This window comes from Astyanax mexicanus, chromosome 3, assembly GCF_023375975.1.
Source record: "Astyanax mexicanus isolate ESR-SI-001 chromosome 3, AstMex3_surface, whole genome shotgun sequence".
NCBI classification, from domain to species: Eukaryota; Metazoa; Chordata; class Actinopteri; order Characiformes; family Acestrorhamphidae; genus Astyanax; species Astyanax mexicanus.
This window is the reverse complement of record NC_064410.1, coordinates 14,165,362-14,182,708: the sequence shown is the minus strand read 5'-3', so window position 1 is coordinate 14,182,708 and position 17,347 is coordinate 14,165,362. Positions and strand designations below refer to the sequence as shown.

The 17,347-nt window shown below is 39.4% G+C and overlaps 1 pseudogene; it reads left to right on the top strand.

Annotated features, from left to right (window-relative positions):
• Positions 1–4,472: 4,472 nt before the first annotated feature.
• On the top strand, positions 4,473–17,347 carry LOC125799312 (NACHT, LRR and PYD domains-containing protein 12-like; annotated as a pseudogene).

Genomic DNA, 17,347 nt, shown 5'->3' with positions numbered 1-17,347 from the left:
ATAGGGATTATACGTAGGTTTCTATTTTGAATGTGCAGACCATAACGGGTATATGTGCTTGTTTTGGCCTCTGCCTCCGCCTGCTGCTCGTTCCCCAACACTATCTCCACCCCGGAGGTCAGCTACAGATAAAGTTCACATGAGCCAGTTTATAATGTGCAAATAATAAAAACACTCCAAACGTATTCATTAGCTGATTAACTTACAGAGTATGACTCGTCATTGATTGCCATGGTAGAAGGTTTTGAACTCGTCTTCCACTGAAGATTCATCCTCCTCAACTTGGCAACCCGAGTGAGTTTTGCACCTGGGGAGGGGTGGGCGGGGCAACCAATTCTCTGTGGTGTTTTAAAATTGTTCTGTTTTTTTTACAACAAAGGTTTTTGGAAAAACAAAGCCACCAGCATTACTGCTACTGTGTGCTGATTGGTTGGTAAGTTAATGCTAAAGTTGCAGCCAGAGAATAAAAATGTAAGTTTAAAATGCTCATAAATAAGAGTGAAAAACTATTTATGTGGTACTGAAACATTTGTTTTTGTTGTGCTTGTTGTGAGAAAACTGCAGTTGAGAAACTAGGGGATTCCCAATTAACAGCGCGTTTATACCAGTTTAAATGCATTCCACTGTAAATGATGTCTGTAATTCATATTTACACATGCAGCTGGCAGCTCTCCACAACCTTAAAAGCTTCACAGCACCACAGTAAACACACATGAACTCAACTCTAAAACAGAAAAAGTGAAAAGTGTTTATTGTCTAGTATGACCCCTTATCAGAATTATGCTTAGAATCTCAATGAATTCTGGACCGGTTCTCATCACAGTACAGTCTTAGGTACACCAATCAAGCATAACATTATGATCACCTTCTTGTTTCTACACCCATTATTTATCTTATCAGTCTCACTGATCATAAAGAATACTTTGTAGTTCTATAAGTACAGACAGTAGTGCTTCTGTTCTCTGTATATTTTATTATCCTCCTTTCACCCTGTTATTCAGTGGTCAGGACCCAGAGGATATACAACCAAAGCAAATCAAATTGTTATCCAATGAAACAAAAACAAAATAAAAGAACACATTCCATACTTTTAATGGCATGAGTAACAAGTGATATTACTGTACTCATTTTGGAGTAATTGGATACAAAATTGAAATGAAAAAATGTCTATTCAGTTGTGCATAAACCAATTTTTGAGTACTATAAAAACCAAAAGTTTGGTATACAATTTCACCGAGAAAACCTTGAAGAACTCATCCCATACTATTAAGGTCATGTTTTTCATTTTGGAGGTATTGGATACCAAACTTAGAAAAATGTTTGTTTGGTTGTGCATAAACCAGGTTTTGAAGTGCTATAAAACCAAAAAATCTAACTGTTATCGAATACAACAAAGAAAACCTTGAAGAAAAACTTCTATGATATTAATCTCATGCGCATCAAGTAATATTACTGTATCGTTTTAGTTATCAAATACCACTATAAAATCATTGAAGTACACGCTCCATACTATTAATGATATAAGGATCAAGTGATAGTACTGTATCATCAATACTGTGTCCATTTGGTTTTGTCTAAACCAAATTTTGGAGTCCTATAAAGCAAGAGTTATCAAATGACACCATAAAATTTTTAGAGAACATATACCATAAGTATGGTATATGTAATTCTTCATCGACATTATAGAAAATAAGTGATTTAACTGTATCATTTTGGATTAATGGAATGTAAAGGTTTTCATGGTGTCATTTGATTACTCTTTGATTTGCTAATTTTATAGAACTCCAATATCTGCTTTATGCAAAACAGAATGGACACATCAATTTACTCCTAAATAATACACTATCATTTGATATTTGCAACGCTGATTTCATGGAAAGTGTCATAGTGATGGAAAATGTGATGGTCTTATTTGATAATTCTTTGATTTCTTGGGTTTATAGGACTCCAAATATGATTCATGCAAAAATTAATAGACAACGTTCCCAAGTTTGGTCTCCCATTATTCCAAAATGACACAATAATAATACAGTAATATCACCTGATATGCATGACATTAATAGTATGGGATGTGTTCTGCAAAGTTTTCTTGGTGACATTGGATAACAATGTAGTTGTTTGGTTTTATAGCACTTCAAAATCTTGTTCATGCACAACCGAATAGACATTTTTTCCTACTATGCCATTAATAGTATGGAGTGTTTTCTTGAAGACTGTCTTGGTTTTATTGGATAACATAATAAAATTTGATTTGCTGGCTTTATAGGACTTAGAATCTTGGTTTATGCACATCCAAATAAACATTTTTTCTAAGTGTGGTATCCAATTACTCCAAAATGATACAGTAATATAATTACTTAATTAATATGCATGACAATAATAGTATGGAATGTCTTCTTTAAGGATTTTATGGTCTGATTTGAGGACAATTAATGTTTTGGTTATGTAGCACTCCAAAATTTTTTATATAAAACCGAATGGACATTATTGGTATCCAATTACTCCACAATGATACAGTAATATCACTTCAAACATATAACGTTATCTGGTATACATGAGAATAAGATATTTAAGAATTGTGTGCTGTGATATGATAACCATTTGATTTGCTTTTTAACAGCACTCCAAACATTTCCAAAGCGTTTCACTGTTCTACAGATAGTCTTTCTGGTGTATATTTGTTTATTAGACCTGGTTAAATGTTTTTATAGCTGTGTTTCTGTTCCATGTTCAGTCTTTGCACAAGAAGCGCGAAACTCTCTTCCAGATCCACTGTGCGCGCGGCTACCGTACCGGTTTAGACGCGCATTAGGGGGTTTCGGTAAAGAAACGTTTTCAGAAGTGCAGAACACGTGACCGCTGTGTTCTTTTCCAGTCTGCGAGGACAGCGGAGTTTCAGTCCAGAGTCCGACGTCCTAAAAACTGAATCAGTCGGAGCTGCGGGACTACAGTCTGAACAGTAACTGGAGCTAAACCAGCTCAGAAGAACACAAATATTCAAGTAAGATTATACGACACACACATATAACACGCACGCACGTTAATTGCTTTATGCTACATATAGTAGCTGAAAATGACCACAATAGCTATTAAATCCTTCAGGCTTTATTAAACTACTGAAAGTTCCTCAAGTTTGTGTATGGTTAATGTTTTAAAGCAGCGGTTCTCAGTCATGGTCCTGCGGCATCTCTGCCCTGCTTGTTTAAGTGTTCTATAGAATTCAATAGTATTCAGGGACCTGAATTGAGAACCATTGTTTTAAGTGTAATTAGTGCTGTAGACTGAAGAACTTTGGGTTTGACATTAAAAGATGAATATGAGACCAAAAAAGAAAACATCAACTTTTCAGCTTTTTTTTTTGATATTTACATCTGGATCTGATACAAAGTTAAATAGAACATAGCACCTTTTATCTGAACCCACTTGTTTCTTGAAAGCAAACATATAGTATAAGATCATAAAAGTGGATAAGACGTAATATATAGTTGCAAATCATTGCTTGCAATAACAGCATCAACTGACATCACTAAACTAAAGCATTCTTCTAGTATTATCTTGCTGCGGATCTCTTTTATAAAATTAGTCTTTTATCAGTTGCATCTTTCTTTAAAGTGAGTGACAATGGTACTTCATTGTACTGCTACCTTTACCATTGTAAATAACCTCCACTGAGTTTCAGAGGTAAACTGGTATGTTTGGGGTCATGAGCAGATCCTTTCCTTCTCCCAACTCCAAATAAATTAGCGTTTCCTTTACATTGGTAAAAGTTGATCTTTGTCTCTGTACTTCTTGGCAGATTATAACCTGGCCTTCCTATTCTCTTGGTAATTAGTGGTTAGTATCTTCTGGTGAAACCTCTGTACTTTTGTTCATAAAGTCTTCTGTGAACATTAGACTGTGATACATTTTTCTCCTGCCCTCTGGAGGTTGCTGCTGATGTCACAAACTGTTTTTTTAGGGTCTTTCTTCACATCAGACACAAGGTTTCTGTCATCAACTGCCGTTGTTTTCCTTGCTGTTACCTATTATATTATTTAGTACACCAGTTATGATTTTTTTCTTCAGGACATCCATAGGCATTTTCATCCAAAGGCAGTTCTCTGTTTTTTATGTTGTTTACTCTTCCAACTTCAAATGCACAGCGAAACCCAAATATAAAAATTATTGAAACTATTGTTTGTATAATTTATATTGCAGGACACACCTGATAGTCACATGTTTCAGTGCTTTGGATGGGTTCAGAAAAAAGGTGCTACTTTCTAAACTGTACATTAGATTCTATATATAACTGGAGGTAAAAGCTGAAATTCTCTCTCTCATTCATCTTTTAATGCCAAATCCAAATGTTTTCAGTCTACAGCAGAAGTAAAGGAATTGGCCTCACTGTTCCAGTACTTTTGGAAGGGAGTGTATATCACCTGGCTTTCATTAAACATACATTTGCACTTCACTCTACTCAACAGATAGTCTTTTTTGTTTTTGTTGTAATTTCACATGTAACATTTTATCTCCTTTTCTTGTGTTTCTACAGTAGAGATTGGTGCAGATTGTGCAAGCAGCTCCTGAAAGATCCAGTCTCAATAACCTGTGGACATTATTTCTGTATGAAATGCATTAGCAACTACTGGGACAATTCAAACCCCTCCGGAGGCTTTTTATGCCCCCATTGCAGAAAGAGATCTAAAACACGTCCTGTTCTCCACCCACAAAAAGCCCATGAGGACTTCAAGCCACAAGTAGATGATGATGTATGTGGAGTCGTAATGAAGCACAAAGCCAACATGAAGAAGAAGTATGAGTATCTGTTTGAGGGCAACAGAAGTCCAAAGAAAAGAGTTCACCTTAATATTGTTTACACACAACTCTACATCATAGAGGCAGATCGCCAAGGGATGAATGAAGAACATGAGGTTTTACGTGTTGAACCCAGAAGTCAAGACATTCCCATTAATTGCAACGACATTTTTAAACATTGTGAGGAAAACGTTTTTAAGTGGGATGCAAAAGAAAAACACGTAGACATGAAAGTGACAACAGGAGCACGGGAAAAAAATAAAATAAAGACTGTTCTGACTAAAGGCATTGCTGGCATTGGAAAAACCGTCTCTGTGCAGAAGTTTATTTTGGACTGGACTGAAGGAACAGCCAATCAGGATGTAGATTTCATGTTTGTTCTTCCGTTCCGAGAGCTGAACTTGATTAGAGATGAGCAGTACACTCTTCATGAAATCCTCTGTGCGTTCTACCCTGAGATTAAAGATCTGGAGCCACACATCTATGATCAGCAAAATGCTGTGTTCATATTTGATGGTCTGGACGAAAGCAGAATTCCTCTTAAGTTTTCAGGAATTAGGAGAGTTTCTGACATCAACACATCATCGTCAGTCAGTGTCTTGATGTCGAAGCTGATCCAAGGAGAGCTGCTTCCTTCTGCTAAGGTCTGGATAACCTCATGACCAACAGCAGCTGATCAGATCCCCTCAGAGTATGTGAACCGAGTAACAGAAATTCAGGGATTCAATGACCAACAAAAGCAGGAGTATTTCAGGAAGAGAATCACAGATAAGGAGCAAGCCAGGCGAATCATCTCACACATTAAGATGACAAAGAGCCTTTATGTAATGTGCTACATCCCTGTCTTTAGTTGGATCTCCGCCACTGTACTGCAGATTCTGGATCAAAGTGGTGCTGCAGAAATTCCTAAAACTCTGACAGAAATGTATGCACACTTTCTTCTCACCCAGACAGCAATGAAGGACGAGAAATACAATGTGAGAAATGAATCCTGGAAAGAGGTGATTTTGAAACTTGCTCAGCTGGCCTTCAAGCAACTGATGAAAGGCAATTCAATGTTCTATGAGGAAGACCTGAAGGAGTGCGACATTGATGTTACTGAGGCCTCTGTGTATTCTGGGATTTGCACTGAGATCTTTCAGGAGGAAACTGTCATTTACCAAAAGAAGATCTTCTGCTTTGTCCATCTAAGCTTTCAAGAGTTTATGGCTGCCCTCTACGTGTTTTACTGCTACTTAAACAAGAATATGGAGGTTCTTCATATTTTTGAGGTTGCTTTGAGAGGAAGGCAGTGCAGTGGCCAGTCTAAGCAGCAGGAAAACTGGTCTGGAGGAGTTCAATTGGAAAAACTGTTAAAAGGAGCGGTATATAAAGCTCTAGAGACCCCCAACGGCCAATTAAACCTCTTCCTTCGGTTTCTGCTGGGCATCTCTCTAGAGTCCAGTCAGAGACTTCTACAAGAGCTTCTGATGAGTAGAGAATGGAATGCAGACAGCATCAGTAGAACAAGCCAGTTCATCAAAGACCAAATCCAGAAAGAAGACCTCCCTGCGGAAAGATCAGTCAGCGCTTTTCTGATCTTTCCTCCCTGCGGAAAGATCAGAAAAGCGCTGTGAGAAAAGGCTGACCCCCATCCAGTGCTCAGCACTGGCGTGTATACTTCTGATGTCAGTGGAGGAGTTGGACGAATTGGACCTGAAGAAATACAACACATCAAGAGAGGGCTGCAGGAGACTGGTCCAGGCTGTGGGGAACTGCAGGAAGGCTCTGTGAGTGTGTTTTTTAAAGACTGACAAATTTAAAGACCTTGAAAACATTATTAAATTTAAAGTTGCAAACAAACATCACATCACACATTGGACTTCGTATAGTTCAGTCCTCATGTATATGGTTCAATCACCCTTATATGTGTAAAATTTATCAGGCAGACCCATATTTCTTCTAGCATCTAAATTTTACTAAAACAAAACTAGTGCATATAATGTTATTGAACCTGGCATGATAGTTGAGGTGAGTAGATTTTAGTGTTTCATAAACTGCTTCATTTTAAGCATCTCACAAACATCTTCAGCGTTTTACAGCAAGGGTGTCAAAATCAACACTGTTTTTTTATAATAATTAATAAATTAATGACTTAATATCTTATATAAACTGTGATCTTTATTTTTTTACATCTTCAATTCAGAATTTCGAGTTCTAATCTTACAACCCAGTGTTTTGAAAACGTGTCTTCAGTTCTGCAATTACCAAACTCGCCTCTGAAAGAACTGGACCTGAGTAACAATGACCTGCAAGATTCAGGAGCGGAGCTGCTCTGTGCTGGACTAAGGAGTTCTCACTGTAAACTCGAGATTTTGAGGTATATTGCAGTGATGACCTTCTGAGTGTTCATACTCGTTTTACATGTGTAAATTCTTTTGCAAAATGTTTTTCAGTATTCAAAGATGACTGGTGATCCAGTGTGAAATCATATTTTTTTTTGCAGACTTGCCATTTGTAAACACAGTGAGAAGTCCTGTGAAACACTGGCGTCTGTTCTGCAGTCAGAAAATCAAGGCCTAAGAGATCTGGACCTCAGCAATAATGACTTTCAGGACTCAGGACTGGAGCTCCTTTCTGCTGGGCTGGAGAGTTCACATTGTAAACTGCAGGTACTCAGGTGAGTTTCCTGTGAGGCTCAGTGTCAGTTCTGTGGAGGAGAAATAAAAATAATTAATTAATTAATTAATTAATTAATTAATTAATTAATTAATTAATTAATTAATTAATTAATTAATTAATTAATAAAAAAATATCCAAAATATATAAAACAAAGTATAACCACCCTGGGATTCGGCACTAAATATATATATAAAAAATACCTTAATAAAAAATAAATTAACAACAAATAGATTAAAGTAACATTAACATTGATAATTGTTTATCTGGACAGAACACAAAGGCACTTGCAGATTTTCTGTTCATAGATGTATATGCTGTAAAACACACATTACCTCAAAAACACAAGTGTCCATATGATGAAAGACACAGATAGCTCAGCAGCCCATTGCTGTTGCAATAAATTTATTTTTTAATGTAACTGTCAGACAAATTTAGAGCAAGGAACACCAGCATGTTTAACATGTGGAGTTTGAGGCAGGATCTCTCTGGGGTAACAATATTCAATATTCAGCTTGGAAAAATGGGCTGGATGGTTGTGCTTTAAAATGAGATCAAAGCTTCGTTGCCACTGTTTTGAAACAAAGTCAACATACCCGCTCATTAGCGTTGATGGGTTCTGCTCTGTAATTTGGCTTAAAGCCAAAACACTCCCACACCGGAGACGTGGAACAAAGTCCATCCCGGACTGGACTACTCTAAACATTCTCTTAAGCTGTTTAGTTTTGAGAACCTTGAGAGTTCCTATTAGCCTTGAATACGCTCACAAGCTAACATCTCCACACACTCAGTCTCCGCTCTGTGTGTGTGTGGGTGGAGGCACCATCACTGGTGCATAAGCTCTGCGTGCACTACACTAATTTCCTAACCGATAGATGTCACTGTCTGACAGATTCGTCGAGAGCCGGCAAGAGAGCAGCACAGCAATTTACAATTATTTGCTCCCTTAATGAAGATAATAGGGTGATAAACAATTGGTTGTGTAGCTACAGTGCCTTGCAAAAGGCACCGTTTGCCACATTTTAGGCTTTAAACATAAAGATATGAAAATAAATGCAGCTGCTCTGTGATAGTCTGTGATAGAGTTCTGTTTAGCGCAGAGAGCATCATGAAGACCAATGAACACTCCAGGCAGGTCCGAGATACTGTTGTGGAAAAGTTTAAAGCCGGATTTGAATACAAAAAGATTTCCCAAGCTTTAAACATCTCATGGAGCACTGTGCAAGTGATCATACTGAAATAAGAGGAGAATCAGACCGCTGCAAATCTAAACTTTTAGCTCAAACAAGGAAAAGACTGATCAAAGATTAGCCAAGAGGCCCATGATCACTCTGGATGAACTGCAGAGATCTACAGGTGAGGTGGAAGACTCTGTCCATAGGACAACAATCAGTCGTACACTGCACAAATCTGGCATTTATGGAAGAGTGTCAAGAAGCCATTTCTTAAAGATATCCATAAAAAGTCTTGTTTAAAATTTGACACACACTACCTAGGAGACAAGAATGCGCTTTGGTAAGATGAAACCAAAATCAAATTTTTTGGCCACAATGCAAAATGTTATGTTTGGCGTAAAAGCAACACAGCTCATTACCCTGAACACACCATCCCCACTGTCAAACATGGTGGTGGCAGCATCATGGTTTGGGCCTGCTTTTCTTCAGCAGGGACAGGGAAGATAGTTAAAATGGATGGGAAGTTGGATGGAGCCAAATACAGAACCATTCTGGAAAAAAAACCTGTTGGACTCTGCAAAAGACCTGAGAGTAGGACAGAGATTTATCTTCCAACAAGACAATGATCCAAAATATAAAGCAAATCTACAATGGAATGATTCACAAATAAACATGTCCAGGTGTTAGAATGACCAAGCTGAAAACTGCTGTTTAGAAACGCTCTCCATCCAACCTCACTGAGCTCCAGCTGTTTTCCAAAGAAGAATGGGCAAAAATCTCAGTCTCTCTAAGTGCAAAACTGATAGCAAAAGGTGCCGCTACAAATTATTAACGCAAGGGGGCTGAATAATATTGCACACCAAACTTTTCAGTTTTTTATTTATGGCTATTACACAGTACCAACATTTCTCCAGCTCAAATACAACACTGAGAGTGACAGCGTGGAGTTATTGGGCACAGTGGATATATCAGCCAAGCTGTGCTACTGCTATTCTGTAACTAAAAATGGTAAATATGATATATATTATTGTCATCAGGTTTGCTTTTTTACCTGCAGGTTGTCAGGATGTTTGATTACAGATGAAGGCTGTTCTCCTCTGGCTTCAGCTCTGAAATCAAACCCCTGCCACCTGAGATAACTGGATCTGAGCTACAATAAACTGAGAGAGTCTGGAGTGAAGATACTCTCTGATCTGCAAAAGGATCCACACTATAAACTGGAGACACTAATGTATGTATATTGATTAACTATTATAAAAAAGTAATGATAAACTGGTGATGAAAAGTACAAACAGGTTTATTAGCAGGCAAGCTAACAGATACTGCTAACAGAAAAGCCAGGCAAACAGCGGTCTCACCGATACCAGAAGACGTAGTCAAAAATACAGTCCGAGTTCGAAACCGAGAAACAGTCCAACCGTACAACAAATCCAATAAGGGCAAAACAAAAGACATAAACCGATAATCCGAAAACAGGGTCGTAACAAGAAAGCAAAAACAGAACATAGGAAAACGCTTAGTATGCAACATGAGTCGACAATACCTCGCGGTGTTTGTTTACAAACGGATGCCTTAAATACATGAGCTAGACAAGAATGAACCGGAAGTAATTCAGAATACAGGTGAATCAGAGCGTCGGAGCGTAACGCGATTGGGTGAAGGTGAAAGGTTATTATTGATGTCATCACCAGCGGAATTCTGAGAAATGGAGTCCGGTAGTGTGGAAGGAGAACAAGGCTGCGTGACAGTTCCCCCCTCCAAAGAGTCCGAAGATACCGAAGGATGAGGACGACGAAAGGAGACCAAGAACTTATTTCACAATTGAACCAAGAAATTTGAGGATTGTGTTTCTTTAACCATGGAAGTCCTAAAATAATCTGATAGTTTGTGTCCCTCATCACAAAAAACCTGATCTCCTCTGAGTGCAAAGCGCTGGCGTTCAGCTTGACTGGTGTGGTGGTGTGGGATACGGCTCCTTGTCCAACTGGGGTACCATCCACCGCTGACAGTCTCATCGGGTTCTCCAGGCATTCAAACAGGATCTGGAGTCGTCTGGCCAGCTGCTCATTAATAAAGTTCCCCTCGGCACCGGAATCGATCAGGGCTGGAAACACAAAGGAAGAGGACTGGCAGAACAGTATAACTGAGATTATAAATAATCTTGAATACATGTCAGAGCTGGGTCGGCTTACCCTCTTAGCGTGTGGAACCCCTTCCACACGCTTTCCCGAGTCAGAAGCAGGTGGCTCATATGGACGGTCCGGGTTGCCATGGTAACCATGGGAGAGCCCACCGTTGGACGAGCCTGAAGAATCTTGTCGCTGACCTCGGGAAGGGCAATGCGGACAATTACGTAATACATGTCCAGCGCTTCCACAGTAAAAGCACAATCCAGCTCGTAATCGTCTCATTCTCTCCTCTTGAGATAAACGCGTAGCATCGACTTGCATTGGTTCCTCCTCTCTGAATGTGGCCCGTGAAGTAAATCCAGATGCACGAGGTGTAGCAAAACGAGGAGCAGAAACAGCAGCTCTACGACCAGGTACTGAGCCTGGTTTTAACTGATCAAGTCTAATGGCTAAGGAGATAAGTTCCTCCAAGGGTAATCCATCGTCCTTGCAAGCTAATTCGGCTAACACATCAGCCCGGAGTCCATTACGAAACATTACTCGTAACGCTGGTTCATTCCAACCACTACCTGCAGCCAAAGTGCGGAATTCCAGAGCATAATCTGAAACAGAACGTTTCCCCTGGCATAACTGAACTAATAACTCCCCCTGAGATTGTCCATGATGCGGATGATCAAATACCAGCTTAAACTCTCTGAGAAAATGCTCATACGTGCTACGCTCAATGCTAGGCCAAATAGCAGTAGCCCAATCCAAAGCCTTGCCGGTAAGGCGAGATATAAAAAACGAAATACGAGCTGCGTCAACACTAACCGGTGAATTAGCAAAGAAAAGTGACATTTGCAAGAGAAAGCCTCTACATAAATCTGGGGAACCGTCAAATTTATCGGGCTTGCTTACCGGAAAAGTGGCTGCCGAGGGAGCGATAGCAGGAGAGCTAACAGGGGCCTGGTTAGCAGAGGCTAGGCTAGCTGGAGTTGCTACTCTCAGCTGGGCGAGCTGAGTAGCGATATCCTGAAGGCTAGCGGTGATCTGAGTTAGCTGAGAGTGTTGATCTGACTGCTGGGTAGTAAGAGCCGTAACGGTGTTAGCAAGGCTCTCAAAAAGCTGGCTATGCTGTTCGAGAACCCTCCCCTGGTTCCCGACTGCCTGCTGGAGGTCATTAAACTCAGCCATCACCTGCGGCGAGGATGTGACGCCAGGTAGAGAGGAGTGACGCGAGCCGAGTTAAAAGTACAAACAGGTTTATTAGCAGGCAAGCTAACAGATACTGCTAACAGAAAAGCCAGGCAAACAGCGGTCTCACCGATACCAGAAGACGTAGTCAAAAATACAGTCCGAGTTCGAAACCGAGAAACAGTCCAACCGTACAACAAATCCAATAAGGGCAAAACAAAAGACATAAACCGATAATCCGAAAACAGGGTCGTAACAAGAAAGCAAAAAGAGAACATAGGAAAACGCTTAGTATGCAACATGAGTCGACAATACCTCGCGGTGTTTGTTTACAAACGGATGCCTTAAATACATGAGCTAGACAAGAATGAACCGGAAGTAATTCAGAATACAGGTGAATCAGAGCGTCGGAGCGTAACGCGATTGGGTGAAGGTGAAAGGTTATTATTGATGTCATCACCAGCGGAATTCTGAGAAATGGAGTCCGGTAGTGTGGAAGGAGAACAAGGCTGCGTGACAACATGTACTCACATGTACGTAATGTATGCAGTAAGAGTGCAAATGATTGTACTGTATAATAGCAGCTAAACAGAGACTGAATATCAGGTAAATATAGAGTCAAATATAATACTGTAAGTACATGTAAAAGTATCTTACACATAGCGTATTGTATAAAAATGATAATATCTGTAGCGGGTCGGGTCCCACTAAATTAGGGGACCCAACCGGCTGTAAAGTTACATTACATTACATTACATTACATTTGGCAGACACTTTTGTCCAAAGCGACTTACAATAGTCAAGTACAATGTAAAATAAGTTTAAAGGTAAAAACAACTTTGGATAGGGATAAAAGGAGCTCAAGGGGAATAATAGGATAGAGGAGTGAAGGAGGGGAAGAAGGAAATGAGGTTAGAAGTAGTTAGTGTGTTAGAGGTGTTAAGAGAGTAAGTGCTCTTTGAAGAGCTCTGTCTTCAGGAGTTTCTTAAAGATAGCGAGAGATTCTCCTGATCTGGTAGTGGAAGGTAGTTTGTTCCACCATTGGGGAACTCTGTATGAGAACAGTCTGGATTGCTTTGTGTGAATGTTTGGCAAAGCGAGGCGACGTTCATTGGAGGAGCGCAGCGGCCGGGAGCTAGCGTAAGCCTTCAGGAGCGAGTGCAGGTAGGAAGGAGCCTGTTCTGTCATCACCTTGTAGGCGATTGTAAGAGCTTTGAATTTGATGCGAGCATCAACTGGTAGCCAATGGAGCTCAATGAGCAGCGGGGTGACATGTGCCCGTTTTGGCTGGTTGAAGACCAGACGTGCTGCTGCGTTCTGGATCATCTGGAGTGGTTTTACTACACAGGACGGGAGGCCAGTTAGCAGGGCATTGCAGTAGTCGAGGCGTGAGATGACGACCGCTTGCACCAGGAGTTGGGTGGCCTGTTGCGTCAAGAACGGTCTAATTTTTCGGATGTTATAGAGCGCAAAGCGGCAGGACCGAGCAACTGAGGCCACATGGTGCGTGAAGGAGAGTTGGTCATCAACCAGAACACCCAGGTTCCTAGCAACCTTTGTCGGTGAGAGAGAGAGAGAGTCGATACTTATAGAGAAGTTGTGTTGAAAAAATGGTTTTGCTGGTATAACCAGAAGTTCAGTCTTTGAGAGATTTAATTGAAGGTGATGCTCCTTCATCCATGAGGATATGTCAGAGAGACACTGCGATATCCGTGCAGAGATTGAGTGATCTTCAGGTGAGAACGACAGGTATAGCTGGGTGTCATCAGCAAAGCAATGGTAGGAAAATCCGTGTGAGCGGACAACCTGACCAAGAGAGGTGGTGTATATGGAGAAGAGAAGGGGTCCCAGTACCGAACCTTGGGGAACCCCAGTGGATAAGGAGCGGGCTGAGGACAGCTGTCCTTGCCACGACACCTTGAACAAGCGCCCAGTGAGGTACGATCTGAACCATGACAGCACATTGTCTGCGATCCCCAAGTTGAGACTACGCCACCCCAATTTACTATGTAGGGTAGGGGATCCCTCTGAGGTTTTTCTCAAATAAATGAGTGATCAGGCTGTTTAACAAAAATATATTTTATTTGAAAAATTAAACATTTATCACAATAAAGGCGTTAAGGGACAATTAGACTACACTCCGGCCGCTAGGACCTCACTCAGTTAATTAGACATAAAATTTATAATGAGTACAAGTCTCACGCAGAGGCAGTAATATAATCAATAACACTCAATTAATTTTTAGTAGCAAGTGTACGTTACCATAGACCAAGGGCCTCAAGACAATAATATTGTAAGTAGCACTGACCCTAAAAGAACCAAATAACTCGAAAACAAGAAAATAACAAAAGAAAATGTAACATGGAGCACCTCTGCTGTCAACCAATAATTCAACCCAAAAGCAAACCACTAACCACTTCATTACCCTACAACCCAAAGAAAATAGAGAAATTAAATCACTCAAATAATAAACTCACTGCAAATCAATTAAGCAGAAGTGATACATAATTACACAAATCATAAAATAAAACATTGGGTCAATTGATCAGTAGTAGGGCAGTAGAGGGCAGTAGAGGGCAGCATAGCCCCGCTAATACTCAATGGCCCAGTCCACTTGCCCCAAATAATGAAAGGTTACGATAAGCCAATTCGAAACAGAGAATAAAAATCAGTCAATTCCACAATAATCTAACACACAATTAGCATAGGAAACTCAGTATATTGGTAAAATCTTCATAATATTCTGGATCACAGATAATCAGATAAAAAGGAAGCCAATGAAACACCATAATAATTAATAATAATTGGCCTACAGGCAATCAAGCTCAGCTCCACTTCAGTAAAGCAAATACAAAAAAAACCAACCCTTTAGTTTTCACAGTGCAATTAACTTAAATCAACTTCAAGCATCACCTTTAAGCTCTATTCACAAAATATTAAATCTTTAGTAACAATATATGAATAACACAAATATAATTTATATACACATGTATATATAATGAATCTGAGATTCATTAGGTTTATCATTTTTTACTTGTTGTCTTTGAATAATATTTGAAATTAATTTTGTTTGATGATCTAAAACATTTGAGAATGACAAACATGCAAAACAATAAAGGGATCAAACACTTTTCCACATCACTGTAGTTTCACTACTCAGCTGACCAAAGTAGGATATAATTTTTTTTAAGGATAATTCCAAATGGGATTAAAAGTAACCCTGAGTTTATAATGTACACTTTTCAATTTACACATTATTATTAGTATTAGTATTACACAAATACTAGCAGTACATTAGCTGAAATGTGCTAATGATTCTCAATTAAGAAACCAGGAATTTATGTTACAAACATTTCTTTTCATTAGAAATTAAACTGTCTATAAAATATCTATAAAAATGGCTTTTGCAAAACTGAACTGTTTCACACAGTCTTAAATGAGTCCTGCCCTCCTACTGGACATTGATTTAGACTGATTCCTGTGATCAACTGTAAAAATTTTTTAGCCTTTATTCCGTCATTGATTATTGATGTGTGTGTGTGTGTGTGTGTGTGTTTCTGTTTAGTGTGGCTCCTGTGCTGGATTTGATCAAACCAGGACTACAAAAGTGTAAGTTTATACACATTCTACATTCACACAGCAGGTAAAAGTGGCCCAAATCTATCAATTTTTTGTCATGTGTAACACAGATGTGTCATGTCTATGTGTAAAACTGATTAAATGTGATTTGGGCCACTTCAATATGATACATATCTGATTTGCGGCAATATTAAAATATTAGGACTGATGTCTCAGTTCAGGTAAATTACCTGAAAATAAATACGGATTTGGGGAAAAAAAATCTGATCTGGCCCTGCTGTGTGAACGTAGAGTAAGATACACACATCTATCCTAATTGTAACATTATTTTATTACTTCACATCTGAACTCTATTTGTCTTTATTTCAGATTTCTGCAGGCTGTCATTGAACCTAAACTCAGCATGCAGGTCTCTCACAGTGATGGCTGGAAACAGGACTGTCAGTTATCAGATGGAAAATCCTCGGCCGTATCCAGAGGATCCTGAGAGGTTTGAGTACTGGGAGCAGGTTCTGTGTGCAGAACATATGTGTGGACACTGTTACTGGGAGGTTGAATGGAGCGGTGAAGTGGCAGTCACGGTGTCCTACAAAGGAATCACACGAAAGGGCCTTAGTCACGATTGCGTCTTTGGACACAACGAGAAATCCTGGAGGCTGAGCTGCTCTAACATCAGCTACTCCATTAAACACAACCAGATGAGCTCGGATATCACAGAGTCTCCGTCTCGCTCAGACAGAGTGGGGGTGTATCTGGACTGGCCGTCCGGGACTCTGTCCTTCTACAGCGTCTCAGAGGACACACACTCGCTCACACACCTGCACACTTTCCATGCTGAGTTCACGGAGCCTCTGTACGCAGGGATTGGGCTTTACAATTATTACTCCACAGCAACTCTGTGCCAGACAGAACAACCTGATGATCTTTAAAGAAAAAGAAAGTTAACACTCCTTTCTTGCTAGAGTCTGGCCTACAGATGCCCCCCAAATATCTGTATAAATGACAGTGTTGTAATTCAGAGCTTATTCACTTTTTACCCAATTTGTGTTATTTATAAGGTTTTCTGGAGGTTAAAATTAACATTCTTAGAATGTTTAAGCAAAGGAAAGCATTGGGTTGGAACACCCGATGAAGTAATGAGATGGCTGGGTTACAAACACCTGACATCTTACAAACAAGGACAGGGTGGGGCTGGGGTGGAGTCAAGACAATAACAAAACAGGGCCATGTGCTTAAAGAGTACATGGCTAGGAATACAAACAAGAACACAGACAGAAAAACACAAGACAGGAACAGAACAAACCAAGAAAGCAATAGTCACTACAAATAGACTAAGGTGTAACAGTAAAACATATATCAATGGTGATTAAATGCAGAACAAAGGAAAAATCATAACATTTTACATATTTCACATTAACAGTATATAAATAAACATAACAAATAACAACAGAGAGATCAGAGATCAGTTTTTTTCCTGTTTACGTTTAGGAGTGTGATTTGGTGTGATATTGGTGGTATTATTTGCTCGTACAGTATTTTCACAGTATAAAATGTTTCAATTGCAAATGTTTGAAGGATTGTTTAAGGATATCATACATCAGGCACAGTTGTTCAAATGTCTCAGATTTTCTGCAAACATTTGTTTGTGTCTGAAACCAGCATCTGCACGTTCTGCTCTGAAGTTTGCTTTTCCCCCTAAAAATAGAAGGGGACCTTTTATTTATTTTTTTTTACACGATTTACAATGATAATTTTACACTGTATATTTACTATGTATGTATCCTTAATGCAACGAAATTAAAGATTCAAATTTGAATAAAAGACTACATAATTGAT